A 21807-nucleotide genomic window follows, 5' to 3' on the forward strand; every position below is an offset into this window, starting at 1 on the left:
ATGAGTTTGAAAAAATTTCATTGCATCGACCGGGAATCGCACCCGGGCCGCCACCGTGGCAGGTTAGCATTCTACCACTGAACCACCGATGCGATATATCGTTCACAGAACATAATTCTTTCCTTTGCCCTTTTGTCATTAATGCTTTGAATGTCATTCCAACAAAAGGAATCCGAATTACACTCTCATTATTTACGTATTTTAGATGTGTTCTTCATTAATGAGTTTGACAAAATTTCATTGCATCGACCGGGAATCGACTCCGGGCTGCCACAGTGGCAGACGAGCATTCTACCACTGTACAACCGATGCGATATATCGTTCACAGAACATAATTCTTTCCTTTGCCATTTTGTCATTAATGCTTTGAATGTCATTCCAACAAACGGAATCGAAATTACACTCTCATTATTTACTTAATCTTTATGTATTCTTCGTTAATGAGTTTGACATAATTTCATTGTATCGACCGGAAATCGAACCCGGGCCGCCACAGTGGCAGGCGAGCATTCTACCACTGAACCACCGATGCGATATATCGTTCACAGAACATAATTCTTTCCTTTGCCATTTTGTCATTAATGCTTTGAATGTCATTCCAACAAAAGGAATCGAAATTACACTCTCATTATTTACTTAATTTTTTTGTATTCTTCATTAATGAGTTTGAAAAATTTCATTGCATCGACCGGGAATCGAACCAAGGCTGCCACAGTGGCAGGCGAGCATTCTACCACTGAACCACCGATGCGATATATCGTTCACAGAACATATTTCTTTCCTTTGCCATTTTGTCATTAATGCTTTGAATGTCATTCCAACAAAAGGAATCGAAATTACACTCTCATTATTTACTTCTTTTTGATGTATTCTTCATTAATGAGTTTGACAAAATTTCATTGCATCGACCGGGAATCGAACCCGTGCCGCCCGCGTGTCAGCCGAGCATTCTACCACTGAACCACCGATGCGATATATCGTTCACAGAAAATAATTCTTTCCTTTGCCATTTTGTCATTAATGCTTTGAATGTCATTCCAGCAAAAGGAATCGAAATTACACTCTCATTATTTACTTCTTTTTGATGTATTCTTCATTAATGAGTTTGACAAAATTTCATTGCATCGACCGGGAATCGAACCCGGGCCGCCCGCGTGGCAGGCGAGCATTCTACCACTGAACAACCGATGCGATATATCGTTCACAGAACATAATTCTTTCCTTTGCCATTTTGTCATGAATGCTTTGAATGTCATTCCAACAAAAGGAATCGAAATTACACTCTCATTATTTACTTCTTTTTGATGTATTCTTCATTAATACGTTTGACAAAATTTCATTGCATCGACCGGGAATCGAACCCGGGCCGCCCGCGTGGCAGGCGAGCATTCTACCACTGAACCACCGATGCGATATATCGTTCACAGAACATAATTCTTTCCTTTGCCATTTTGTCATGAATGCTTTGAATGTCATTCCAACAAAAGGAATCGAAATTACACTCTCATTATTTACTTCTATTTGATGTATTCTTCATGAATGAGTTTGACAAAATTTCATTGCATCGACCGGGAATCGAACCCGTGCCGCCCGCGTGTCAGCCGAGCATTCTACCACTGAACCACCGATGCGATATATCGTTCACAGAACATAATTCTTTCCTTTGCCATTCTGTCATTAATGCTTTGAATGTCATTCCAGCAAAAGGAATCGAAATTACACTCTCATTATTTACTTCTTTTTGATGTATTCTTCATTAATGAGTTTGACAAAATTTCATTGCATCGACCGGGAATCGAACCCGTGCCGCCCGCGTGTAAGCCGAGCATTCTACCACTGAACCACCGATGCGATATATCGTTCACAGAACATAATTCTTTCCTTTGCCATTTTGTCATTAATGCTTTGAATGTCATTCCAGCAAAAGGAATCGAAATTACACTCTCATTATTTACTTATTTTTGATGTATTCTTCATTAATGAGTTTGACAAAATTTCATTGCATCGACCGGGAATCGAACCCGGGCCGCCCGCGTGGCAGGCGAGCATTCTACCACTGAACCACCGATGCGATATATCGTTCACAGAACATAATTCTTTCCTTTGCCATTTTGTCATGAATGCTTTGAATGTCATTCCAATAAAAGAAATCGAAATTACACTCTCATTATTTACTTCTTTTTGATGTATTCTTCATTAATGAGTTTGACAAAATTTCATTGCATCGACCGGGAATCGAACCCGGGCCGCCCGCGTGGCAGGCGAGCATTCTACCACTGAACCACCGATGCGATATATCGTTCACAGAACATAATTCTTTCCTTTGCCATTTTGTCATTAATGCTTTGAATGTCATTCCAACAAAAGGAATCGAAATTACACTCTCATTATTTACTTCTTTTTGATGTATTCTTCATTAATGAGTTTGACAAAATTTCATTGCATCGACCGGGAATCGAACCCGTGCCGCCCGCGTGTCAGCCGAGCATTCTACCACTGAACCACCGATGCGATATATCGTTCACAGAACATAATTCTTTCCTTTGCCATTTTGTCATTAATGCTTTGAATGTCATTCAAGCAAAAGGAATCGAAATTACACTCTCATTATTTACTTCTTTTTGATGTATTCTTCATTAATGAGTTTGACAAAATTTCATTGCATCGACCGGGAATCGAACCCGTGCCGCCCGCGTGGCAGGCGAGCATTCTACCACTGAACCACCGATGCGATATATCGTTCACAGAACATAATTCTTTCCTTTGCCATTTTGTCATGAATGCTTTGAATGTCATTCCAACAAAAGGAATCGAAATTACACTCTCATTATTTACTTCTTTTTGATGTATTCTTCATTAATGAGTTTGACAAAATTTCATTGCATCGACCGGGAATCGAACCCGGGCCGCCCGCGTGGCAGGTGAGCATTCTACCACTGAACCACCGATGCGATATATCGTTCACAGAACATAATTCTTTCCTTTGTCATTTTGTCATTAATGCTTTGAATGTCATTCCAACAAAAGGAATCGAAATTACACTCTCATTATTTACTTCTTTTTGATGTATTCTTCATTAATGAGTTTGACAAAATTTAATTGCATCGACCGGGAATCGAACCCGTGCACCCCGCGTGTCAGCCGAGCATTCTACCACTGAACCACCGATGCGATATATCGTTCACAGAACATAATTCTTTCCTTTGCCATTTTGTCATTAATGCTTTGAATGTCATTCCAGCAAAAGGAATCGAAATTACACTCTCATTATTTACTTCTTTTTGATGTATTCTTCATTAATGAGTTTGACAAAATTTCATTGCATCGACCGGGAATCGAACACGTGCCGCCCGCGTGGCAGGCGAGCATTCTACCACTGAACCACCGATGCGATATATCGTTCACAGAACATAATTCTTTCCTTTGCCATTTTGTCATTAATGCTTTGAATGTCATTCCAATAAAAGGAATCGAAATTACACTCTCATTATTTACTTCTTTTTATGTATTCTTCATTAATGAGTTTGACAAAATTTCATTGCATCGACCGGGAATCGAACCCGGGCCGCCCGCGTGTCAGCCGAGCATTCTACCACTGAACCACCGATGCGATATATCGGTCACAGAACATAATTCTTTCCTTTGCCATTTTGTCATTAATGCTTTGAATGTCATTCCAGCAAAAGGAATCGAAATTACACTCTCATTATTTACTTCTTTTTGATGTATTCTTCATTAATGAGTTTGAAAAAATTTCATTGCATCGACCCGGAATCCAACCCGGGCCGCCCGCGTGGCAGGCGAGCATTCTACCACTGAACCACCGATGCGATATATCGTTCACAGAACATAATTCTTTCCTTTGCAATTTTGTCATGAATGCTTTGAATGTCATTCAAACAAAAGGAATCGAAATTACACTCTCATTATTTACTTATTTTTGATGTATTCTTCATTAATGAGTTTGACAAAATTTCATTGCATCGACCGGGAATCGAACCCGGGCCGCCCGCGTGGCAGGCGAGCATTCTACCACTGAACCACCGATGCGATATATCGGTCACAGAACATAATTCTTTCCTTTGCCATTTTGTCATTAATGCTTTGAATGTCATTCCAACAAAAGGAATCGAAATTACACTCTCATTATTTACTTCTTTTTGATGTATTCTTCATTAATGAGTTTGACAAAATTTCATTGCATCGACCGGGAATCGAACCCGTGCCGCCCGCGTGTCAGCCGAGCATTCTACCACTGAACCACCGATGCGATATATCGTTCACAGAACATAATTCTTTCCTTTGCCATTTTGTCATTAATGCTTTGAATGTCATTCCAGCAAAAGGAATCGAAATTACACTCTCATTATTTACTTCTTTTTGATGTATTCTTCATTAATGAGTTTGACAAAATTTCATTGCATCGACCGGGAATCGAACCCGGGCCGCCCGCGTGGCAGGCGAGCATTCTACCACTGAACCACCGATGCGATATATCGTTCACAGAACATAATTCTTTGCTTTGCCATTTTGTTATTAATGCTTTGAATGTCATTCCAGCAAAAGGAATCGAAATTACACTCTCATTAGTTACTTATTTTTGATGCATTCTAGATTAATGAGTGTGACAAAATTTCATTGCATCGACCGGGAATCGAACCCGGGCCGCCCGCGTAGCAGGCGAGCATTCTACCACTGAACCACCGATGCAATATATCGTTCGCAGGACATAATTCTTTCCTTTGCCATTTTGTCATAAATGCTTTGAATGTCATTCCAACAAAAGGAATCGAAATTACACTCTCATTATTTACTTAGTTTTTTATATATTCTTCATTAATGAGTTTGACAAAATTTCATTGCATCGACCGAGAATCGAACCCGGGCCGCCCGCGTGGCAGGCGAGCATTCTACCACTGAACCACCGATGCGATATATTGTTCACAGAACATAATTCTTTCCTTTGCCATTTTGTCATTAATGCTTTGAATGTCATTATAACAAAAGGAATCGAAATTACACTCTCATTATTTACTTTTTTTTTTATGTATTCTTGATTAATGAGTTTGACAAAATTTTATTGCATCGACCCGGAATCGATCCCAGGCCCCCCGTGTTGCAGCTGCGCATTCTACCACTGAACCACCGATGCGATATATCGTGCACTGAACATAATTCTTTCCTTTGCCATTTTGTCATTAATGCTTTGAATGTCATTCCAACAAAAGGAATCGAAATTACACTCTCATTATTTACTTCGTTGTTTATGTATTCTTCATTAATGAGTTTGACAAAATTTCATTGCATGGGATCGTTAATTGAACCCGGGCCGCCCGCATGGCAGGCGAGCATTCTACCACTGAACCACCGATGCGATATATCGTTCACAGAACATAATTATTTCCTTTGCCATTTTGTCATTAATGCTTTGAATGTCATTCCAACAAAAGGAATCGAAATTACACTCTCATTATTTACGTATTTTTGATGTATTCTTCATTAATGAGTTTGACAAAATTTCATTGCATCGACCGGGAATCGAACCCGGGCCGCCCGCGTGGGAGGCGAGCATTCTACCACTGAACCACCGATGCAATATATCGTCAACAGAACGTAATTCTTTCCTTTGCCATTTTGTCATTAATGCTTTGAATTTCATTCCAACAAAAGGAATCGAAATTACACTCTCATTATTTACTTATTTTTGATGTATTCTTCATTAATGAGTTTGACAAAATTTCATTGCATCGACCGGGAATCGAACCCGGGCCGCCCGCGTGGCAGGCGAGACTTCTACCACTGAACCACCGATGCGATATATCGTTCACAGAACATAATTCTTTCCTTTGCCATTTTGTCATTAATGCTTTGAATGTCATTCCAGCAAAAGGAATCGAAATTACACTCTCATTATTTACTTATTTTTGATGTATTCTTCATTAATGAGTTTGACACAATTTCATTGCCTCGACCGGAAATCGAACCCGGGCCGCCCGCGTGGCAGGCGAGCATTCTACCACTGAACCACCGATGCGATATATCGTTCACAGAACATAATTCTTTTCTTTGCCATTTTGTCATTAATGCTTTGAATGTCATTCCAACAAAAGGAATCGAAATTACACTTTCATTATTTACTTCGTTTTCGATGTATTCTTCATTAATGAGTTTGACAAAATTTCATTGCATCGACCGGGAATCGAACCCGGGCCGCCCGCGTGGCAGGCGAGCATACTACCACTGAACCACCGATGCGATATATCGTTCACAGAACATAATTCTTTCCTTTGCCATTTTGTCATTAATGCTTTGAATTTTATTCCAACAAAAGGAATCGAAATTACACTCTCATTATTTACTTATTTTTGATGTATTCTTCATTAATGAGTTTGACAAAATTTCATTGCATCGACCGGGAATCGAACCCGTGCTGCCCGCGTGGAAGGCGAGCATTCTACCACTGAACCACCGAGGCGATATATCGTTAACAGAACATAATTCTTTCCTTTGCCATTTTGTCATTAATGCTTTGAATGTCATTCCAACAAAAGGAATCGAAATTACACTCTCATTATTTACTTATTTTTTATGTATTCTTCATTAATGAGTTTGACAAAATTTCATTGCATCGACCGGGAATCGAACCCGGGCTGCCCGCGTGGTAGGCGAGCATTCTACCACTGAACAACCGATGCGATATATGGTTCACAGAACATAATTCTTTCCTTTGCCATTTTGTCATTAATGCTTTGAATGTCATTCCAACAAAAGGAATCGAAATTACACTCTCATTATTTAATTATTTTTTCTGTATTCTTGATTAATGAGTTTGACAAAATTTCATTGCATCGACCCGGAATCGATCCCGGGCCCCCCGTGTTGCAGCCGAGCATTCTACCACTGAACCACCGATGCGATATATCGTTCAGTGAACATAATTCTTTCCTTTGCCATTTTGTCATTAATGCTTTGAATGTCATTCCAACAAAAGGAATCGAAATTACACTCTCATTATTTACTTCGTTGTTTATGTATTCTTCATTAATGAGTTTGACAAAATTTCATTGCATTGGATCGTTAATTGATCCCGGGCCGCCCGCGTGGCAGGCGAGCATTCTACCACTGAACCACCGATGCAATATATCGTTAACAGAACGTAATTCTTTCCTTCGCCATTTTGTCATTAATGCTTTGAATATCATTCCAACAAAAGGAATCGAAATTACACTCTCATTATTTACTTATTTTTGATGTATTCTTCATTAATGAGTTTGACAAAATTTCATTGCATCGACCGGGAATCGAACCCGGGCCGCCCGCGTGGGAGGCGAGCATTCTACCACTGAACCACCGATGCAATATATCGTCAACAGAACGTAATTCTTTCCTTTGCCATTTTGTCATTAACGCTTTGAATTTCATTCCAACAAAAGGAATCGAAATTACACTCTCATTATTTACTTATTTTTGATGTATTCTTCATTAATGAGTTTGACAAAATTTCATTGCATCGACCGGGAATCGAACCCGGGCCGCCCGCGTGGCAGGCGAGACTTCTACCACTGAACCACCGATGCGATATATCGTTCACAGAACATAATTCTTTCCTTTGCCATTTTGTCATTAATGCTTTGAATGTCATTCCAGCAAAAGGAATCGAAATTACACTCTCATTATTTACTTATTTTTGATGTATTCTTCATTAATGAGTTTGACACAATTTCATTGCCTCGACCGGAAATCGAACCCGGGCCGCCCGCGTGGCAGGCGAGCATTCTACCACTGAACCACCGATGCGATATATCGTTCACAGAACATAATTCTTTTCTTTGCCATTTTGTCATTAATGCTTTGAATGTCATTCCAACAAAAGGAATCGAAATTACACTTTCATTATTTACTTCGTTTTCGATGTATTCTTCATTAATGAGTTTGACAAAATTTCATTGCATCGACCGGGAATCGAACCCGGGCCGCCCGCGTGGCAGGCGAGCATACTACCACTGAACCACCGATGCGATATATCGTTCACAGAACATGATTCTTTCCTTTGGCATTTTGTCATTAATACTTTGAATGTCATTCCAACAAAAGGAATCGAAATTACACTCTCATTATTTACTTATTTCTGATGTATTCTTCATTAATGAGTTTGACAAAATTTCATTACATCGACCAGGAATCGAACCCGGGCCGCCCGTGTGGAAGGCGAGCATTCTACCACTGAACCACCGATGCGATATATCGTTCACAGAACATAATTCTTTCCTTTGCCATTTTGTCATTAATGCTTTGAATGTCATTCCAACAAAAGGAAACGAAATTACACTCTCATTATTTAATTATTTTTTCTGTATTCTTGATTAATGAGTTTGACAAAATTTCATTGCATCGACCCGGAATCGATCCCGGGCCCCCCGTGTTGCAGCCGAGCATTCTACCACTGAACCACCGATGCGATATATCGTTCAGTGAACATAATTCTTTCCTTTGCCATTTTGTCATTAATGCTTTGAATGTCATTCCAACAAAAGGAATCGAAATTACACTCTCATTATTTACTTCGTTGTTTATGTATTCTTCATTAATGAGTTTGACAAAATTTCATTGCATTGGATCGTTAATTGATCCCGGGCCGCCCGCGTTGCAGGCGAGCATTCTACCACTGAACAACCGATGCGATATATCGTTCACAGAACATAATTATTTCCTTTGCCATTTTGTCATTAATGCTTTGAATGTCATTCCAACAAAAGGAATCGAAATTACACTCTCATTATTTACGTATTTTTGATGTATTCTTCATTAATGAGTTTGACAAAATTTCATTGCATCGACCGGGAATCGAACCCGGGCCGCCCGCGTGGCAGGCGAGCATTCTACCACTGAACCACCGATGCAATATATCGTTAACAGAACGTAATTCTTTCCTTCGCCATTTTGTCATTAATGCTTTGAATGTCATTCCAACAAAAGGAATCGAAATTACACTCTCATTATTTACTTATTTTTTATGTATTCTTCATTAATGAGTTTGACAAAATTTCATTGCATCGACCGGGAATCGAACCCGGGCCGCCCGCGTGGCAGGCGAGACTTCTACCACTGAACCACCGATGCGATATATCGTTCACAGAACATAATTCTTTCCTTTGCCATTTTGTCATTAATGCTTTGAATGTCATTCCAACAAAAGGAAACGAAATTACACTCTCATTATTTACTTATTTTTGATGTATTCTTCATTAATGAGTTTGACACAATTTCATTGCATCGACCGGGAATCGAACCCGGGCCGCCCGCGTGGCAGGCGAGCATTCTACCACTGAACCACCGATGCGATATATCGTTCACAGAACATAATTCTTTCCTTTGCCATTTTGTCATTAATGCTTTGAATGTCATTCCAACAAAAGGAATCGAAATTACACTCTCATTATTTACTTCGTTTTCGATGTATTCTTCATTAATGAGTTTGACAAAATTTCATTGCATCGACCGGGAATCGAACCCGGGCCGCCCGCGTAGCAGGCGCGCATTCCACCACTGAACCACCGATGCGATATATCGTTCACAGAACATAATTCTTTCCTTTGCCATTTTGTCATTAATGCTTTGAACGTCATTCCAACAAAAGGAATCGAAATCACACTCTCATTATTTACTTATTTTTGATGTATTCTTCATTAATGAGTTTGACAAAATTTCATTGCATCGACCGGGAATCGAACCCGTGCTGCCCGCGTGGAAGGCGAGCATTCTACCACTGAACCACCGATGCGATATATCGTTCACAGAACATAATTCTTTCCTTTGCCATTTTGTCATTAATGCTTTGAATGTCATTCCAACAAAAGGAATCGAAATTACACTCTCATTATTTACTTCGTTTTTGATGTATTCTTCATTAATGAGTTTGACAAAATTTCATTGCATCGACCGGTAATCGAACCCGGGCCGCCCGCGTGGCAGGCGAGCATTCTACCACTGAACCACCGATGCGATATATGGTTCACAGAACATAATTCTTTCCTTTGCCATTTTGTAATTAATGCTTTGAATGTCATTCCAACAAAATGAATCGAAATTACACTCTCATTATTTAATTATTTTTGATGTATTCTTGATTAATGAGTTTGACAAAATTTCATTGCATCGACCCCGAATCGAACCCGGGCCCCCGTGTTGCAGCCGAGCATTCTACCACTGAACCACCGATGAGATATATCGTTCACAGAACATAATTCTTTCCTTTGCCATTTTGTCATTAATGCTTTGAATGTCATTCCAACAAAAGGAATCGAAATTACACTCTCATTATTTAATCATTTTTGAAGTATTCTTCATTAATGAGTTTGACAAAATTTCATTGCATCGACCCGGAATCGAACCCGGACCGCCCGCCTGGCAGGCGAGCATTCTACCACTGATCCACCGATGCGATATATCGTTCACAGAACATAATTCTTTCCTTTGCCATTTTGTCATTAATGCTTTGAATGTCATTCCAACAAAAGGAATCGAAATTACAATCTCATTATATAATGATTTTTGATGTATTCTTGATTAATGAGTTTGACAAAGTTTCATTGCATCGACCCGGAATCGAACCCGGGCCCATCGTGTAGCAGCCGAGAATTCTACCACTGAACCACCAATGCGATATATCGTTCACAGAACATAATTCTTTCCTTTGCCATTTTGTCATTAATACTTTGAATGTCATTCCAACAAAAGGAATCGAAATTACACTCTCATTATTTACTTATTTTTGATGTATGCTTCATTAATGAGTTTGACAAAATTTCATTGCATCGACCGGGAATCGAACCCGGGCCGCCCGCGTGGCAGGCGAGCATTCTACCACTGAACCACCGATGCGATATATTGTTCACAGAACATACTTCTTTCCTTTGCCATTTTGTCATTAATGCTTTGAATGTCATTCCAACAAAAGGAATCGAAATTACACTCTCAATATTTAATTATTTTTGATGTATTCTTCATTAATGAGTTTGACAAAATTTCATTGCATCGACCGGGAATCGAACCCGGGCCCCCCGCGTTGCAGCCGAGCATTCTACCACTGAACCACCGATGCGATATATCGATCACAGAACATAATTCTTTCCTTTGCCATTTTGTCATTAATGCTTTGAATGTCATTCCAACAGAAGGAATCGAAATTACACTCTCATTATTTACTTCGTTTTTGATGTATTCTTCATTAATGAGTTTGACAAAATTTCATTGCATCGACCGGGAATCGAACCCGGGCCGCCCGCGTGGCAGGCGAGCATCCTAACACTGAACCACCGATGCGATATATCGTTCACGGAACATAATTCTTTCCTTTGCCATTTTGTCATTAATGCTTTGAATGTCATTCCAACAAAAGGAATCGAAATTACACTCTCATTATTTACTTCGTTTTCGATGTATTCTTCATTAATGAGTTTGACAAAATTTCATTGCATCGACCGGGAATCGAACCCGGGCCGCCCGCGTAGCAGGCGCGCATTCCACCACTGAACCACCGATGCGATATATCGTTCACAGAACATAATTCTTTCCTTTGCCATTTTGTCATTAATGCTTTGAACGTCATTCCAACAAAAGGAATCGAAATCACACTCTCATTATTTACTTATTTTTGATGTATTCTTCATTAATGAGTTTGACAAAATTTCATTGCATCGACCGGGAATCGAACCCGTGCTGCCCGCGTGGAAGGCGAGCATTCTACCACTGAACCACCGATGCGATATATCGTTCACAGAACATAATTCTTTCCTTTGCCATTTTGTCATTAATGCTTTGAATGTCATTCCAACAAAAGGAATCGAAATTACACTCTCATTATTTACTTCGTTTTTGATGTATTCTTCATTAATGAGTTTGACAAAATTTCATTGCATCGACCGGTAATCGAACCCGGGCCGCCCGCGTGGCAGGCGAGCATTCTACCACTGAACCACCGATGCGATATATGGTTCACAGAACATAATTCTTTCCTTTGCCATTTTGTAATTAATGCTTTGAATGTCATTCCAACAAAATGAATCGAAATTACACTCTCATTATTTAATTATTTTTGATGTATTCTTGATTAATGAGTTTGACAAAATTTCATTGCATCGACCCCGAATCGAACCCGGGCCCCCGTGTTGCAGCCGAGCATTCTACCACTGAACCACCGATGAGATATATCGTTCACAGAACATAATTCTTTCCTTTGCCATTTTGTCATTAATGCTTTGAATGTCATTCCAACAAAAGGAATCGAAATTACACTCTCATTATTTAATCATTTTTGAAGTATTCTTCATTAATGAGTTTGACAAAATTTCATTGCATCGACCCGGAATCGAACCCGGACCGCCCGCCTGGCAGGCGAGCATTCTACCACTGATCCACCGATGCGATATATCGTTCACAGAACATAATTCTTTCCTTTGCCATTTTGTCATTAATGCTTTGAATGTCATTCCAACAAAAGGAATCGAAATTACAATCTCATTATATAATGATTTTTGATGTATTCTTGATTAATGAGTTTGACAAAGTTTCATTGCATCGACCCGGAATCGAACCCGGGCCCATCGTGTAGCAGCCGAGAATTCTACCACTGAACCACCAATGCGATATATCGTTCACAGAACATAATTCTTTCCTTTGCCATTTTGTCATTAATACTTTGAATGTCATTCCAACAAAAGGAATCGAAATTACACTCTCATTATTTACTTATTTTTGATGTATGCTTCATTAATGAGTTTGACAAAATTTCATTGCATCGACCGGGAATCGAACCCGGGCCGCCCGCGTGGCAGGCGAGCATTCTACCACTGAACCACCGATGCGATATATTGTTCACAGAACATACTTCTTTCCTTTGCCATTTTGTCATTAATGCTTTGAATGTCATTCCAACAAAAGGAATCGAAATTACACTCTCAATATTTAATTATTTTTGATGTATTCTTCATTAATGAGTTTGACAAAATTTCATTGCATCGACCGGGAATCGAACCCGGGGCCCCCGCGTTGCAGCCGAGCATTCTACCACTGAACCACCGATGCGATATATCGATCACAGAACATAATTCTTTCCTTTGCCATTTTGTCATTAATGCTTTGAATGTCATTCCAACAGAAGGAATCGAAATTACACTCTCATTATTTACTTCGTTTTTGATGTATTCTTCATTAATGAGTTTGACAAAATTTCATTGCATCGACCGGGAATCGAACCCGGGCCGCCCGCGTGGCAGGCGAGCATCCTAACACTGAACCACCGATGCGATATATCGTTCACGGAACATAATTCTTTCCTTTGCCATTTTGTCATTAATGCTTTGAATGTCATTCCAACAAAAGGAATCGAAATTACACTCTCATTATTTAATTATTTTTTATGTATTCTTGATTAATGAGTTTGACACAATTTCATTGCATCGACCCCGAATCGAACCCGGGCCCCGTGTTGCAGCCGAGCATTCTACCACTGAACCGCCGATGCGATATATCGTTCACAGAACATAATTCTTTCCTTTGCCATTTTGTCATTAATGCTTTGAATGTCTTTCCAACAAAAGGAATCGAAATTACACTCTCATTATTTACTTATTTTTGATGTATTCTTCATTAATGAGTTTGACAAAATTTCATTGCATCGACCGGGAATCGAACCCGGGCCGCCCGTGTGGCAGGCGAGCAGTCTACCACTGAACCACCGATGCAATATATCGTTAACAAAACATGATTCTTTCCTTTGGCATTTTGTCATTAATGCTTTGAATGTCATTCCAACAAAAGGAATCGAAATTACACTCTCATTATTTACTTATTTCTGATGTATTCTTCATTAATGAGTTTGACAAAATTTCATTACATCGACCAGGAATCGAACCCGGGCCGCCCGTGTGGAAGGCGAGCATTCTACCACTGAACCACCGATGCGATATATCGTTCACAGAACATAATTCTTTCCTTTGCCATTTTGTCATTAATGCTTTGAATGTCATTCCAACAAAAGGAATCGAAATTACACTCTCATTATTTACTTATTTTTGATGTATTCTTCATTAATGGGTTTGACAAAATTTCATTGCATCGACCGGGAATCGAACCCGGGCCGCCCGCGTGGCAGGCGAGCATTCTACCACTGAACCACCGATGCGATATATCGTTCACAGAACATAATTCTTTCCTTTGCCATTTTGTCATTAATGCTTTGAATGTCATTCCAACAAAAGGAATCGAAATTACACTCTCATTATTTAATTATTTCTAATGTATTCTTTATTAATGAGTTTGACAAAATTTCATTGCATCGACCGGGAATCGAACACGGGCCGCCCGCGAGGCAGGCGAGCATCCTACCACTGAATCACCGATGCGATATATCGTTGACAGAACATAATTCTTTCCTTTGCCATTTTGTCATTAATGCTTTGAATGTCATTCCAACAAAAGGAATCGAAATTACACTCTCATTATTTACTTATTTCTGATGTATTCTTCATTAATGAGTTTGACAAAATTTCATTGCATCGGCCCGGAATCGAACCCGGACCGCCGGACTGGCTGGCGAGCATTCTACCACTGAACCACCGATGCGATATATCGTTCACAGAACATAATTCTTTCCTTTGCCATTTTGTCATTAATGCTTTGAATGTCATTCCAACAAAAGGAATCGAAATTACACTCTCATTATTTACTTATTTTTTATGTATGCTTCATTAATGAGTTTGACAAAATTTTATTTCATTGACCGGGAATCGAACCCGGGCCGCCCGCGTGGCAGGCGAGCATTCTACCACTGAACCACCGATGCGATATATTGTTCACAGAACATAATTCTTTCCTTTGCCATTTTGTCATTAATGCTTTGAATGTCATTCCAACAAAAGGAATCGAAATTACACTCTCATTATTTAATTATTTTTGAGGTATTCTTAATAAATTAGTTTGACAAAATTTTATTGCATCGACCGGGAATCGAAACCGGGCCCCCCGTGTGGCAGCCGAGCATTCTACCACTGAACCACCGATGCGATATATCGTTCACAGAACATAATTCTTTCCTTTGCCATTTTGTCATTAATGCTTTGAATGCCATTCCAACAAAAGGAATCGAAATTACACTCTCATTATTTACTTATTTTGCATGTATTCGTCATTAATGAGTTTGACAAAATTTCATTGCATCGACCGGGAATCGAACCCGGGCCGCCCGCGTGGCAGGCGAGCATTCTACCACTGAACCACCGATGCGATATATCGTTCACAGAACATAATTCTTTCCTTTGCCATTTTGTCATTAATGCTTTGAATGTCATTCCAACAAAAGGAATCGAAATTACACTCTCATTATTTACTTACTTCTGAGATATTCTTCATTAATGAGTTTGACAAAATTGCATTGCATCGACCGGGAATCGAACCCGGGCCGCCCGCGTGGCAGGCGAGCATTCTACCACTGAACCACCGATGCGATATATCGTTCACAAAACATAATTCTTTCCTTTGCCATTTTTTCATGAATGCTTTGAATGTCATTCCAACAAAAGGAATCGAAATTACACTCTCATTATTTAATTATTTCTGATGTATTCTTCATTAATGAGTTTGACAAAATTTCATTGCATCGACCGGGAATCGAACCGGGGCCGCCCGCGTTGCAGGCGAGCATTCTACCACTGAACCACCGATGCGATATATCGTTCACAGATCATAATTCTTTCCTTTGCCATTTTGTCATTAATGCTTTGAATGTCATTTCAACAAAAGGAATCGAAATTACACTCTAATTATTTACTTATTTTTTTATGTATTCTTCCTTAATGAGTTTGACAAAATTTCATTGCATCGACCGGGAATCGAACCCGGGCCGCCCGCGTGGAAGGCGAGCATTCTACCACTGAACCACCGATGCGATATATCATTCACAGAACATAATTCTTTCCTTTGCCATTTTGTCATTAATGCTTTGAATGTCATTCCAACAAAAGGAATCGAAATTACACTCTCATTATTTACTTATTTTTTATGTATTCTTCATTAATGAGTTTGACAAACATTTCATTGCATCGACCGGGAATCAAACCCGGGCCGCCCGCGTGGCAGGCGAGCATTCTACCACTGAACCACCGATGCGATATATCGTTCACAGAACATAATTCTTTCCTTTGCCATTTTGTCATTAATGCTTTGAATGTCATTCCAACAAAAGCAATCGAAATTACACTCTCATTATTTACTTATTTTTGATGTATTCTTCATTAATAAGTTCGACAAAAGTTCATTGCATCGACAGGGAATCGAACCCGGGCCGCCCGCGTGGCAGGCGAATATTCTACCACTGAACCACCGATGCGATATATCGTTCACAGAACATAATTCTTTCCTTTGCCATTTTGTCATTAATGCTTTGAATGTCATTCCAACAAAAGGAATCGAAATTACACTCTCATTATTTACTTATTTTTGATATATTCTTCATTAATGAGTTTTACAAAATTTCATTGCATCGACCGAGAATCGAACCCGGGCCGCCCGCGTGGCAGGCGAGCATTCTACCACCGAACCACCGATGCGATGTATCGTTCACAGAACATAATTCTTTCCTTTGCCATTTTGTCATTAATGCTTTGAATGTCATCCCAACAAAAGCAATCGAAATTACACTCTCATTATTTACTTCGTTTTTTATGTATTCTTAATTAATGAGTTTGACAAAATTTCATTGCATCGACCGGGAATCGAACCCGGGCCGCCCGCCTGGCAGGCCAGCATTCTACCACTGAACCACCGATGCGATATATCGTTCACAGAACATAATTCTTTCCTTTGCCATTTTTGTCATTAATGCTTTGAATGTCATTTCAACAAAAGGAATCGAAATTACATTCTAATTATTTACTTATTTTTTTATGTATTCTTCCTTAAGGAGTTTGATAAAATTTCATTGCATCGACCGGGAATCGAACCCGGGCCGCCCGCGTAGCAGGCGAGCATTCTACCACTGAACCACCGATGCGATATATCGTTCGCAGAACATAATTCTTTCCTTTGCCATTTTGTCATTAATGCTTTGAATGTCATTCCAACAAAAGGAATCGAAATTACACTCTCATTATTTACTTATTTCTGATGTATTCTTCATTAATGAGTTTGACAAAATTTCATTGCATCGACCGGGAATCGAACCCGGGCCGCCCGCGTGGCAGGCGAGCATTCTACCACTGAACCACCGATGCGATATATCATTCACAGAACAGAATTCTTTCCTTTGCCATTTTGTCATTAATGCTTTGAATGTCATTCCAACAAAAGGAATCGAAATTACACTCTCATTATTTACTTATTTTTGATGTTTTCTTCATTAAGGAGTTTGAGAAAATTTCATTGCATCGACCGGGAATCAAACCCAGTCCGCCCGCGTGGTAGGCGAGCATTCTACCACTGAACCACCGATGGAATATATCGTTCACAGACATAATTTTTTCCTTTGCCATTTTGTCATTAATGCTTTGAAAGTAATTCCAACAAAAGAAATCGAAATTACACTCTCATTATTTACTTATTTTTGATGTATTCTTCATTAATGAGTTTTACAAAATTTCATTGCATCGACCGGGAATCGAACCCGGGCCGCCCGCGTGGAAGGCGAGCATTTTACCACTCAACCACCGATGCGATATATCGTTAACGGAACATAATTCTTTCCTTTGCCATTTTGTCATTAATGCTTTTAAAGTCATTCCAACAAAAGGAATCGAAATTACACTCTCATTATTTACTTATTTTTGATGTATTCTTCATTAATGAGTTTGAGAAAATTTCATTGCATCGACCGGGAATCGAACCCGGGCCGCCCGCGTGGTAGGCGAGCATTCTACCACTGAACCACCGATGGAATATATCGTTCACAGACATAATTTTTTCCTTTGCCATTTTGTCATTAATGCTTTGAAAGTCATTCCAACAAAAGGAATCGAAATTACACTCTCATTATTTAATTATTTTTTATGTATTCTTGATTAATGAGTTTGACACAATTTCATTGCATCGACCCCGAATCGAACCCGGGCCCCGTGTTGCAGCCGAGCATTCTACCACTGAACCGCCGATGCGATATATCGTTCACAGAACATAATTCTTTCCTTTGCCATTTTGTCATTAATGCTTTGAATGTCTTTCCAACAAAAGGAATCGAAATTACACTCTCATTATTTACTTATTTTTGATGTATTCTTCATTAATGAGTTTGACAAAATTTCATTGCATCGACCGGGAATCGAACCCGGGCCGCCCGTGTGGCAGGCGAGCAGTCTACCACTGAACCACCGATGCAATATATCGTTAACAAAACATGATTCTTTCCTTTGGCATTTTGTCATTAATGCTTTGAATGTCATTCCAACAAAAGGAATCGAAATTACACTCTCATTATTTACTTATTTCTGATGTATTCTTCATTAATGAGTTTGACAAAATTTCATTACATCGACCAGGAATCGAACCCGGGCCGCCCGTGTGGAAGGCGAGCATTCTACCACTGAACCACCGATGCGATATATCGTTCACAGAACATAATTCTTTCCTTTGCCATTTTGTCATTAATGCTTTGAATGTCATTCCAACAAAAGGAATCGAAATTACACTCTCATTATTTACGTATTTTTGATGTATTCTTCATTAATGGGTTTGACAAAATTTCATTGCATCGACCGGGAATCGAACCCGGGCCGCCCGCGTGGCAGGCGAGCATTCTACCACTGAACCACCGATGCGATATATCGTTCACAGAACATAATTCTTTCCTTTGCCATTTTGTCATTAATGCTTTGAATGTCATTCCAACAAAAGGAATCGAAATTACACTCTCATTATTTAATTATTTCTAATGTATTCTTTATTAATGAGTTTGACAAAATTTCATTGCATCGACCGGGAATCGAACACGGGCCGCCCGCGAGGCAGGCGAGCATCCTACCACTGAATCACCGATGCGATATATCGTTGACAGAACATAATTCTTTCCTTTGCCATTTTGTCATTAATGCTTTGAATGTCATTCCAACAAAAGGAATCGAAATTACACTCTCATTATTTACTTATTTCTGATGTATTCTTCATTAATGAGTTTGACAAAATTTCATTGCATCGGCCCGGAATCGAACCCGGACCGCCAGACTGGCAGGCGAGCATTCTACCACTGAACCACCGATGCGATATATCGTTCACAGAACATAATTCTTTCCTTTGCCATTTTGTCATTAATGCTTTGAATGTCATTCCAACAAAAGGAATCGAAATTACACTCTCATTATTTACTTATTTTTTATGTATGCTTCATTAATGAGTTTGACAAAATTTTATTTCATTGACCGGGAATCGAACCCGGGCCGCCCGCGTGGCAGGCGAGCATTCTACCACTGAACCACCGATGCGATATATCATTCACAGAACATAATTCTTTCCTTTGCCATTTTGTCATTAATGCTTTGAATGTCATTCCAACAAAAGGAATCGAAATTACACTCTCATTATTTAATTATTTTTGAGGTATTCTTAATAAATTAGTTTGACAAAATTTTATTGCATCGACCGGGAATCGAAACCGGGCCCCCCGTGTTGCAGCCGAGCATTCTACCACTGAACCACCGATGCGATATATCGTTCACAGAACATAATTCTTTCCTTTGCCATTTTGTCATTAATGCTTTGAATGCCATTCCAACAAAAGGAATCGAAATTACACTCTCATTATTTACTTATTTTGCATGTATTCGTCATTAATGAGTTTGACAAAATTTCATTGCATCGACCGGGAATCGAACCCGGGCCGCCCGCGTGGCAGGCGAGCATTCTACCACTGAACCACCGATGCGATATATCGTTCACAAAACATAATTCTTTCCTTTGCCATTTTTTCATGAATGCTTTGAATGTCATTCCAACAAAAGGAATCGAAATTACACTCTCATTATTTAATTATTTCTGATGTATTCTTCATTAATGAGTTTGACAAAATTTCATTGCATCGACCGGGAATCGAACCGGGGCCGCCCGCGTTGCAGGCGAGCATTCTACCACTGAACCACCGATGCGATATATCGTTCACAGATCATAATTCTTTCCTTTGCCATTTTGTCATTAATGCTTTGAATGTCATTTCAACAAAAGGAATCGAAATTACACTCTCATTATTTACTTATTTTTTATGTATTCTTCATTAATGAGTTTGACAAACATTTCATTGCATCGACCGGGAATCAAACCCGGGCCGCCCGCGTGGCAGGCGAGCATTCTACCACTGAACCACCGATGCGATATATCGTTCACAGAACATAATTCTTTCCTTTGCCATTTTGTCATTAATGCTTTGAATGTCATTCCAACAAAAGCAATCGAAATTACACTCTCATTATTTACTTATTTTTGATGTATTCTTCATTAATAAGTTCGACAAAAGTTCATTGCATCGACAGGGAATCGAACCCGGGCCGCCCGCGTGGCAGGCGAATATTCTACCACTGAACCACCGATGCGATATATCGTTCACAGAACATAATTCTTTCCTTTGCCATTTTGTCATTAATGCTTTGAATGTCATTCCAACAAAAGGAATCGAAATTACACTCTCATTATTTACTTATTTTTGATATATTCTTCATTAATGAGTTTTACAAAATTTCATTGCATCGACCGAGAATCGAACCCGGGCCGCCCGCGTGGCAGGCGAGCATTCTACCACCGAACCACCGATGCGATGTATCGTTCACAGAACATAATTCTTTCCTTTGCCATTTTGTCATTAATGCTTTGAATGTCATCCCAACAAAAGCAATCGAAATTACACTCTCATTATTTACTTCGTTTTTTATGTATTCTTAATTAATGAGTTTGACAAAATTTCATTGCATCGACCGGGAATCGAACCCGGGCCGCCCGCGTGGCAGGCCAGCATTCTACCACTGAACCACCGATGCGATATATCGTTCACAGAACATAATTCTTTCCTTTGCCATTTTTGTCATTAATGCTTTGAATGTCATTTCAACAAAAGGAATCGAAATTACATTCTAATTATTTACTTATTTTTTTATGTATTCTTCCTTAAGGAGTTTGATAAAATTTCATTGCATCGACCGGGAATCGAACCCGGGCCGCCCGCGTAGCAGGCGAGCATTCTACCACTGAACCACCGATGCGATATATCGTTCGCAGAACATAATTCTTTCCTTTGCCATTTTGTCATTAATGCTTTGAATGTCATTCCAACAAAAGGAATCGAAATTACACTCTCATTATTTACTTATTTCTGATGTATTCTTCATTAATGAGTTTGACAATATTTCATTGCATCGACCGGGAATCGAACCCGGGCCGCCCGCGTGGCAGGCGAGCATTCTACCACTGAACCACCGATGCGATATATCATTCACAGAACAGAATTCTTTCCTTTGCCATTTTGTCATTAATGCTTTGAATGTCATTCCAACAAAAGGAATCGAAATTACACTCTCATTATTTACTTATTTTTGATGTTTTCTTCATTAATGAGTTTGAGAAAATTTCATTGCATCGACCGGGAATCGAACCCAGTCCGCCCGCGTGGTAGGCGAGCATTCTACCACTGAACCACCGATGGAATATATCGTTCACAGACATAATTTTTTCCTTTGCCATTTTGTCATTAATGCTTTGAAAGTAATTCCAACAAAAGAAATCGAAATTACACTCTCATTATTTACTTATTTTTGATGTATTCTTCATTAATGAGTTTTACAA

The 21807-nt window shown here is 39.4% G+C and overlaps 60 non-coding genes across 60 annotated transcripts; all 60 read right to left on the reverse strand.

The window, feature by feature from the left end:
- Positions 1 to 900: 900 nt before the first annotated feature.
- Trnav-gac (transfer RNA valine (anticodon GAC)) lies at positions 901 to 971 on the reverse strand. Its single transcript has one exon. It is a non-coding gene; the product is annotated as a tRNA-Val (tRNA).
- A 149-nt stretch (positions 972 to 1120) lies between these two features.
- Trnag-gcc (transfer RNA glycine (anticodon GCC)) lies at positions 1121 to 1191 on the reverse strand. Its single transcript has one exon. It is a non-coding gene; the product is annotated as a tRNA-Gly (tRNA).
- A 149-nt stretch (positions 1192 to 1340) lies between these two features.
- Trnag-gcc (transfer RNA glycine (anticodon GCC)) lies at positions 1341 to 1411 on the reverse strand. Its single transcript has one exon. It is a non-coding gene; the product is annotated as a tRNA-Gly (tRNA).
- A 149-nt stretch (positions 1412 to 1560) lies between these two features.
- On the reverse strand, positions 1561 to 1631 carry Trnav-gac (transfer RNA valine (anticodon GAC)). Its single transcript has one exon. It is a non-coding gene; the product is annotated as a tRNA-Val (tRNA).
- A 149-nt stretch (positions 1632 to 1780) lies between these two features.
- Positions 1781 to 1851, reverse strand: Trnav-uac (transfer RNA valine (anticodon UAC)). The gene has a single exon. It is a non-coding gene; the product is annotated as a tRNA-Val (tRNA).
- Positions 1852 to 2000: 149 nt separating this feature from the next.
- Trnag-gcc (transfer RNA glycine (anticodon GCC)) lies at positions 2001 to 2071 on the reverse strand. Its single transcript has one exon. It is a non-coding gene; the product is annotated as a tRNA-Gly (tRNA).
- A 149-nt stretch (positions 2072 to 2220) lies between these two features.
- Positions 2221 to 2291, reverse strand: Trnag-gcc (transfer RNA glycine (anticodon GCC)). Its single transcript has one exon. It is a non-coding gene; the product is annotated as a tRNA-Gly (tRNA).
- Positions 2292 to 2440: 149 nt separating this feature from the next.
- On the reverse strand, positions 2441 to 2511 carry Trnav-gac (transfer RNA valine (anticodon GAC)). The gene has a single exon. It is a non-coding gene; the product is annotated as a tRNA-Val (tRNA).
- A 149-nt stretch (positions 2512 to 2660) lies between these two features.
- On the reverse strand, positions 2661 to 2731 carry Trnag-gcc (transfer RNA glycine (anticodon GCC)). Its single transcript has one exon. It is a non-coding gene; the product is annotated as a tRNA-Gly (tRNA).
- Positions 2732 to 2880: 149 nt separating this feature from the next.
- On the reverse strand, positions 2881 to 2951 carry Trnag-gcc (transfer RNA glycine (anticodon GCC)). Its single transcript has one exon. It is a non-coding gene; the product is annotated as a tRNA-Gly (tRNA).
- Positions 2952 to 3100: 149 nt separating this feature from the next.
- Positions 3101 to 3171, reverse strand: Trnav-gac (transfer RNA valine (anticodon GAC)). Its single transcript has one exon. It is a non-coding gene; the product is annotated as a tRNA-Val (tRNA).
- Positions 3172 to 3539: 368 nt separating this feature from the next.
- Trnav-gac (transfer RNA valine (anticodon GAC)) lies at positions 3540 to 3610 on the reverse strand. Its single transcript has one exon. It is a non-coding gene; the product is annotated as a tRNA-Val (tRNA).
- A 369-nt stretch (positions 3611 to 3979) lies between these two features.
- Positions 3980 to 4050, reverse strand: Trnag-gcc (transfer RNA glycine (anticodon GCC)). The gene has a single exon. It is a non-coding gene; the product is annotated as a tRNA-Gly (tRNA).
- Positions 4051 to 4199: 149 nt separating this feature from the next.
- Positions 4200 to 4270, reverse strand: Trnav-gac (transfer RNA valine (anticodon GAC)). Its single transcript has one exon. It is a non-coding gene; the product is annotated as a tRNA-Val (tRNA).
- A 149-nt stretch (positions 4271 to 4419) lies between these two features.
- On the reverse strand, positions 4420 to 4490 carry Trnag-gcc (transfer RNA glycine (anticodon GCC)). The gene has a single exon. It is a non-coding gene; the product is annotated as a tRNA-Gly (tRNA).
- A 149-nt stretch (positions 4491 to 4639) lies between these two features.
- Trnas-gcu (transfer RNA serine (anticodon GCU)) lies at positions 4640 to 4710 on the reverse strand. Its single transcript has one exon. It is a non-coding gene; the product is annotated as a tRNA-Ser (tRNA).
- Positions 4711 to 4860: 150 nt separating this feature from the next.
- Trnag-gcc (transfer RNA glycine (anticodon GCC)) lies at positions 4861 to 4931 on the reverse strand. Its single transcript has one exon. It is a non-coding gene; the product is annotated as a tRNA-Gly (tRNA).
- A 592-nt stretch (positions 4932 to 5523) lies between these two features.
- On the reverse strand, positions 5524 to 5594 carry Trnag-ccc (transfer RNA glycine (anticodon CCC)). The gene has a single exon. It is a non-coding gene; the product is annotated as a tRNA-Gly (tRNA).
- Positions 5595 to 5743: 149 nt separating this feature from the next.
- On the reverse strand, positions 5744 to 5814 carry Trnag-gcc (transfer RNA glycine (anticodon GCC)). Its single transcript has one exon. It is a non-coding gene; the product is annotated as a tRNA-Gly (tRNA).
- A 370-nt stretch (positions 5815 to 6184) lies between these two features.
- On the reverse strand, positions 6185 to 6255 carry Trnag-gcc (transfer RNA glycine (anticodon GCC)). Its single transcript has one exon. It is a non-coding gene; the product is annotated as a tRNA-Gly (tRNA).
- Positions 6256 to 6404: 149 nt separating this feature from the next.
- Positions 6405 to 6475, reverse strand: Trnag-ucc (transfer RNA glycine (anticodon UCC)). The gene has a single exon. It is a non-coding gene; the product is annotated as a tRNA-Gly (tRNA).
- A 149-nt stretch (positions 6476 to 6624) lies between these two features.
- Trnag-acc (transfer RNA glycine (anticodon ACC)) lies at positions 6625 to 6695 on the reverse strand. Its single transcript has one exon. It is a non-coding gene; the product is annotated as a tRNA-Gly (tRNA).
- Positions 6696 to 7286: 591 nt separating this feature from the next.
- On the reverse strand, positions 7287 to 7357 carry Trnag-ccc (transfer RNA glycine (anticodon CCC)). Its single transcript has one exon. It is a non-coding gene; the product is annotated as a tRNA-Gly (tRNA).
- Positions 7358 to 7506: 149 nt separating this feature from the next.
- On the reverse strand, positions 7507 to 7577 carry Trnag-gcc (transfer RNA glycine (anticodon GCC)). The gene has a single exon. It is a non-coding gene; the product is annotated as a tRNA-Gly (tRNA).
- Positions 7578 to 8167: 590 nt separating this feature from the next.
- Positions 8168 to 8238, reverse strand: Trnag-ucc (transfer RNA glycine (anticodon UCC)). The gene has a single exon. It is a non-coding gene; the product is annotated as a tRNA-Gly (tRNA).
- Positions 8239 to 8829: 591 nt separating this feature from the next.
- On the reverse strand, positions 8830 to 8900 carry Trnag-gcc (transfer RNA glycine (anticodon GCC)). The gene has a single exon. It is a non-coding gene; the product is annotated as a tRNA-Gly (tRNA).
- A 149-nt stretch (positions 8901 to 9049) lies between these two features.
- Trnag-gcc (transfer RNA glycine (anticodon GCC)) lies at positions 9050 to 9120 on the reverse strand. Its single transcript has one exon. It is a non-coding gene; the product is annotated as a tRNA-Gly (tRNA).
- Positions 9121 to 9269: 149 nt separating this feature from the next.
- Positions 9270 to 9340, reverse strand: Trnag-gcc (transfer RNA glycine (anticodon GCC)). Its single transcript has one exon. It is a non-coding gene; the product is annotated as a tRNA-Gly (tRNA).
- A 150-nt stretch (positions 9341 to 9490) lies between these two features.
- Positions 9491 to 9561, reverse strand: Trnas-gcu (transfer RNA serine (anticodon GCU)). The gene has a single exon. It is a non-coding gene; the product is annotated as a tRNA-Ser (tRNA).
- A 149-nt stretch (positions 9562 to 9710) lies between these two features.
- On the reverse strand, positions 9711 to 9781 carry Trnag-ucc (transfer RNA glycine (anticodon UCC)). Its single transcript has one exon. It is a non-coding gene; the product is annotated as a tRNA-Gly (tRNA).
- A 150-nt stretch (positions 9782 to 9931) lies between these two features.
- Trnag-gcc (transfer RNA glycine (anticodon GCC)) lies at positions 9932 to 10002 on the reverse strand. Its single transcript has one exon. It is a non-coding gene; the product is annotated as a tRNA-Gly (tRNA).
- An 808-nt stretch (positions 10003 to 10810) lies between these two features.
- Trnag-gcc (transfer RNA glycine (anticodon GCC)) lies at positions 10811 to 10881 on the reverse strand. Its single transcript has one exon. It is a non-coding gene; the product is annotated as a tRNA-Gly (tRNA).
- Positions 10882 to 11030: 149 nt separating this feature from the next.
- Positions 11031 to 11101, reverse strand: Trnac-gca (transfer RNA cysteine (anticodon GCA)). The gene has a single exon. It is a non-coding gene; the product is annotated as a tRNA-Cys (tRNA).
- A 371-nt stretch (positions 11102 to 11472) lies between these two features.
- Positions 11473 to 11543, reverse strand: Trnas-gcu (transfer RNA serine (anticodon GCU)). Its single transcript has one exon. It is a non-coding gene; the product is annotated as a tRNA-Ser (tRNA).
- Positions 11544 to 11692: 149 nt separating this feature from the next.
- Trnag-ucc (transfer RNA glycine (anticodon UCC)) lies at positions 11693 to 11763 on the reverse strand. The gene has a single exon. It is a non-coding gene; the product is annotated as a tRNA-Gly (tRNA).
- Positions 11764 to 11913: 150 nt separating this feature from the next.
- Trnag-gcc (transfer RNA glycine (anticodon GCC)) lies at positions 11914 to 11984 on the reverse strand. Its single transcript has one exon. It is a non-coding gene; the product is annotated as a tRNA-Gly (tRNA).
- An 808-nt stretch (positions 11985 to 12792) lies between these two features.
- Positions 12793 to 12863, reverse strand: Trnag-gcc (transfer RNA glycine (anticodon GCC)). The gene has a single exon. It is a non-coding gene; the product is annotated as a tRNA-Gly (tRNA).
- A 149-nt stretch (positions 12864 to 13012) lies between these two features.
- Positions 13013 to 13083, reverse strand: Trnac-gca (transfer RNA cysteine (anticodon GCA)). The gene has a single exon. It is a non-coding gene; the product is annotated as a tRNA-Cys (tRNA).
- An 808-nt stretch (positions 13084 to 13891) lies between these two features.
- Trnag-ucc (transfer RNA glycine (anticodon UCC)) lies at positions 13892 to 13962 on the reverse strand. The gene has a single exon. It is a non-coding gene; the product is annotated as a tRNA-Gly (tRNA).
- A 149-nt stretch (positions 13963 to 14111) lies between these two features.
- On the reverse strand, positions 14112 to 14182 carry Trnag-gcc (transfer RNA glycine (anticodon GCC)). Its single transcript has one exon. It is a non-coding gene; the product is annotated as a tRNA-Gly (tRNA).
- Positions 14183 to 15211: 1029 nt separating this feature from the next.
- Positions 15212 to 15282, reverse strand: Trnag-gcc (transfer RNA glycine (anticodon GCC)). The gene has a single exon. It is a non-coding gene; the product is annotated as a tRNA-Gly (tRNA).
- A 149-nt stretch (positions 15283 to 15431) lies between these two features.
- Positions 15432 to 15502, reverse strand: Trnag-gcc (transfer RNA glycine (anticodon GCC)). Its single transcript has one exon. It is a non-coding gene; the product is annotated as a tRNA-Gly (tRNA).
- A 149-nt stretch (positions 15503 to 15651) lies between these two features.
- Positions 15652 to 15722, reverse strand: Trnac-gca (transfer RNA cysteine (anticodon GCA)). Its single transcript has one exon. It is a non-coding gene; the product is annotated as a tRNA-Cys (tRNA).
- Positions 15723 to 15872: 150 nt separating this feature from the next.
- Positions 15873 to 15943, reverse strand: Trnag-ucc (transfer RNA glycine (anticodon UCC)). Its single transcript has one exon. It is a non-coding gene; the product is annotated as a tRNA-Gly (tRNA).
- A 150-nt stretch (positions 15944 to 16093) lies between these two features.
- On the reverse strand, positions 16094 to 16164 carry Trnag-gcc (transfer RNA glycine (anticodon GCC)). Its single transcript has one exon. It is a non-coding gene; the product is annotated as a tRNA-Gly (tRNA).
- A 590-nt stretch (positions 16165 to 16754) lies between these two features.
- Trnag-gcc (transfer RNA glycine (anticodon GCC)) lies at positions 16755 to 16825 on the reverse strand. Its single transcript has one exon. It is a non-coding gene; the product is annotated as a tRNA-Gly (tRNA).
- A 151-nt stretch (positions 16826 to 16976) lies between these two features.
- On the reverse strand, positions 16977 to 17047 carry Trnas-gcu (transfer RNA serine (anticodon GCU)). Its single transcript has one exon. It is a non-coding gene; the product is annotated as a tRNA-Ser (tRNA).
- Positions 17048 to 17196: 149 nt separating this feature from the next.
- On the reverse strand, positions 17197 to 17267 carry Trnag-gcc (transfer RNA glycine (anticodon GCC)). Its single transcript has one exon. It is a non-coding gene; the product is annotated as a tRNA-Gly (tRNA).
- A 368-nt stretch (positions 17268 to 17635) lies between these two features.
- Positions 17636 to 17706, reverse strand: Trnag-ucc (transfer RNA glycine (anticodon UCC)). Its single transcript has one exon. It is a non-coding gene; the product is annotated as a tRNA-Gly (tRNA).
- Positions 17707 to 17855: 149 nt separating this feature from the next.
- Trnag-acc (transfer RNA glycine (anticodon ACC)) lies at positions 17856 to 17926 on the reverse strand. Its single transcript has one exon. It is a non-coding gene; the product is annotated as a tRNA-Gly (tRNA).
- A 586-nt stretch (positions 17927 to 18512) lies between these two features.
- Trnag-ucc (transfer RNA glycine (anticodon UCC)) lies at positions 18513 to 18583 on the reverse strand. Its single transcript has one exon. It is a non-coding gene; the product is annotated as a tRNA-Gly (tRNA).
- A 149-nt stretch (positions 18584 to 18732) lies between these two features.
- Positions 18733 to 18803, reverse strand: Trnag-gcc (transfer RNA glycine (anticodon GCC)). The gene has a single exon. It is a non-coding gene; the product is annotated as a tRNA-Gly (tRNA).
- An 809-nt stretch (positions 18804 to 19612) lies between these two features.
- Positions 19613 to 19683, reverse strand: Trnac-gca (transfer RNA cysteine (anticodon GCA)). The gene has a single exon. It is a non-coding gene; the product is annotated as a tRNA-Cys (tRNA).
- A 149-nt stretch (positions 19684 to 19832) lies between these two features.
- On the reverse strand, positions 19833 to 19903 carry Trnag-gcc (transfer RNA glycine (anticodon GCC)). Its single transcript has one exon. It is a non-coding gene; the product is annotated as a tRNA-Gly (tRNA).
- A 149-nt stretch (positions 19904 to 20052) lies between these two features.
- On the reverse strand, positions 20053 to 20123 carry Trnac-gca (transfer RNA cysteine (anticodon GCA)). Its single transcript has one exon. It is a non-coding gene; the product is annotated as a tRNA-Cys (tRNA).
- A 150-nt stretch (positions 20124 to 20273) lies between these two features.
- Trnag-gcc (transfer RNA glycine (anticodon GCC)) lies at positions 20274 to 20344 on the reverse strand. The gene has a single exon. It is a non-coding gene; the product is annotated as a tRNA-Gly (tRNA).
- Positions 20345 to 20934: 590 nt separating this feature from the next.
- Positions 20935 to 21005, reverse strand: Trnag-gcc (transfer RNA glycine (anticodon GCC)). The gene has a single exon. It is a non-coding gene; the product is annotated as a tRNA-Gly (tRNA).
- Positions 21006 to 21156: 151 nt separating this feature from the next.
- On the reverse strand, positions 21157 to 21227 carry Trnas-gcu (transfer RNA serine (anticodon GCU)). The gene has a single exon. It is a non-coding gene; the product is annotated as a tRNA-Ser (tRNA).
- A 149-nt stretch (positions 21228 to 21376) lies between these two features.
- Positions 21377 to 21447, reverse strand: Trnag-gcc (transfer RNA glycine (anticodon GCC)). Its single transcript has one exon. It is a non-coding gene; the product is annotated as a tRNA-Gly (tRNA).
- Positions 21448 to 21596: 149 nt separating this feature from the next.
- On the reverse strand, positions 21597 to 21667 carry Trnag-acc (transfer RNA glycine (anticodon ACC)). Its single transcript has one exon. It is a non-coding gene; the product is annotated as a tRNA-Gly (tRNA).
- Between the last annotated feature and the right edge of the window lie 140 nt (positions 21668 to 21807).

This window comes from Euprymna scolopes, chromosome 7 (genome assembly GCF_053919585.1).
Source record: "Euprymna scolopes isolate OS-2025 chromosome 7, ASM5391958v1, whole genome shotgun sequence".
Lineage (NCBI taxonomy): Eukaryota > Metazoa > Mollusca > Cephalopoda > Sepiida > Sepiolidae > Euprymna > Euprymna scolopes.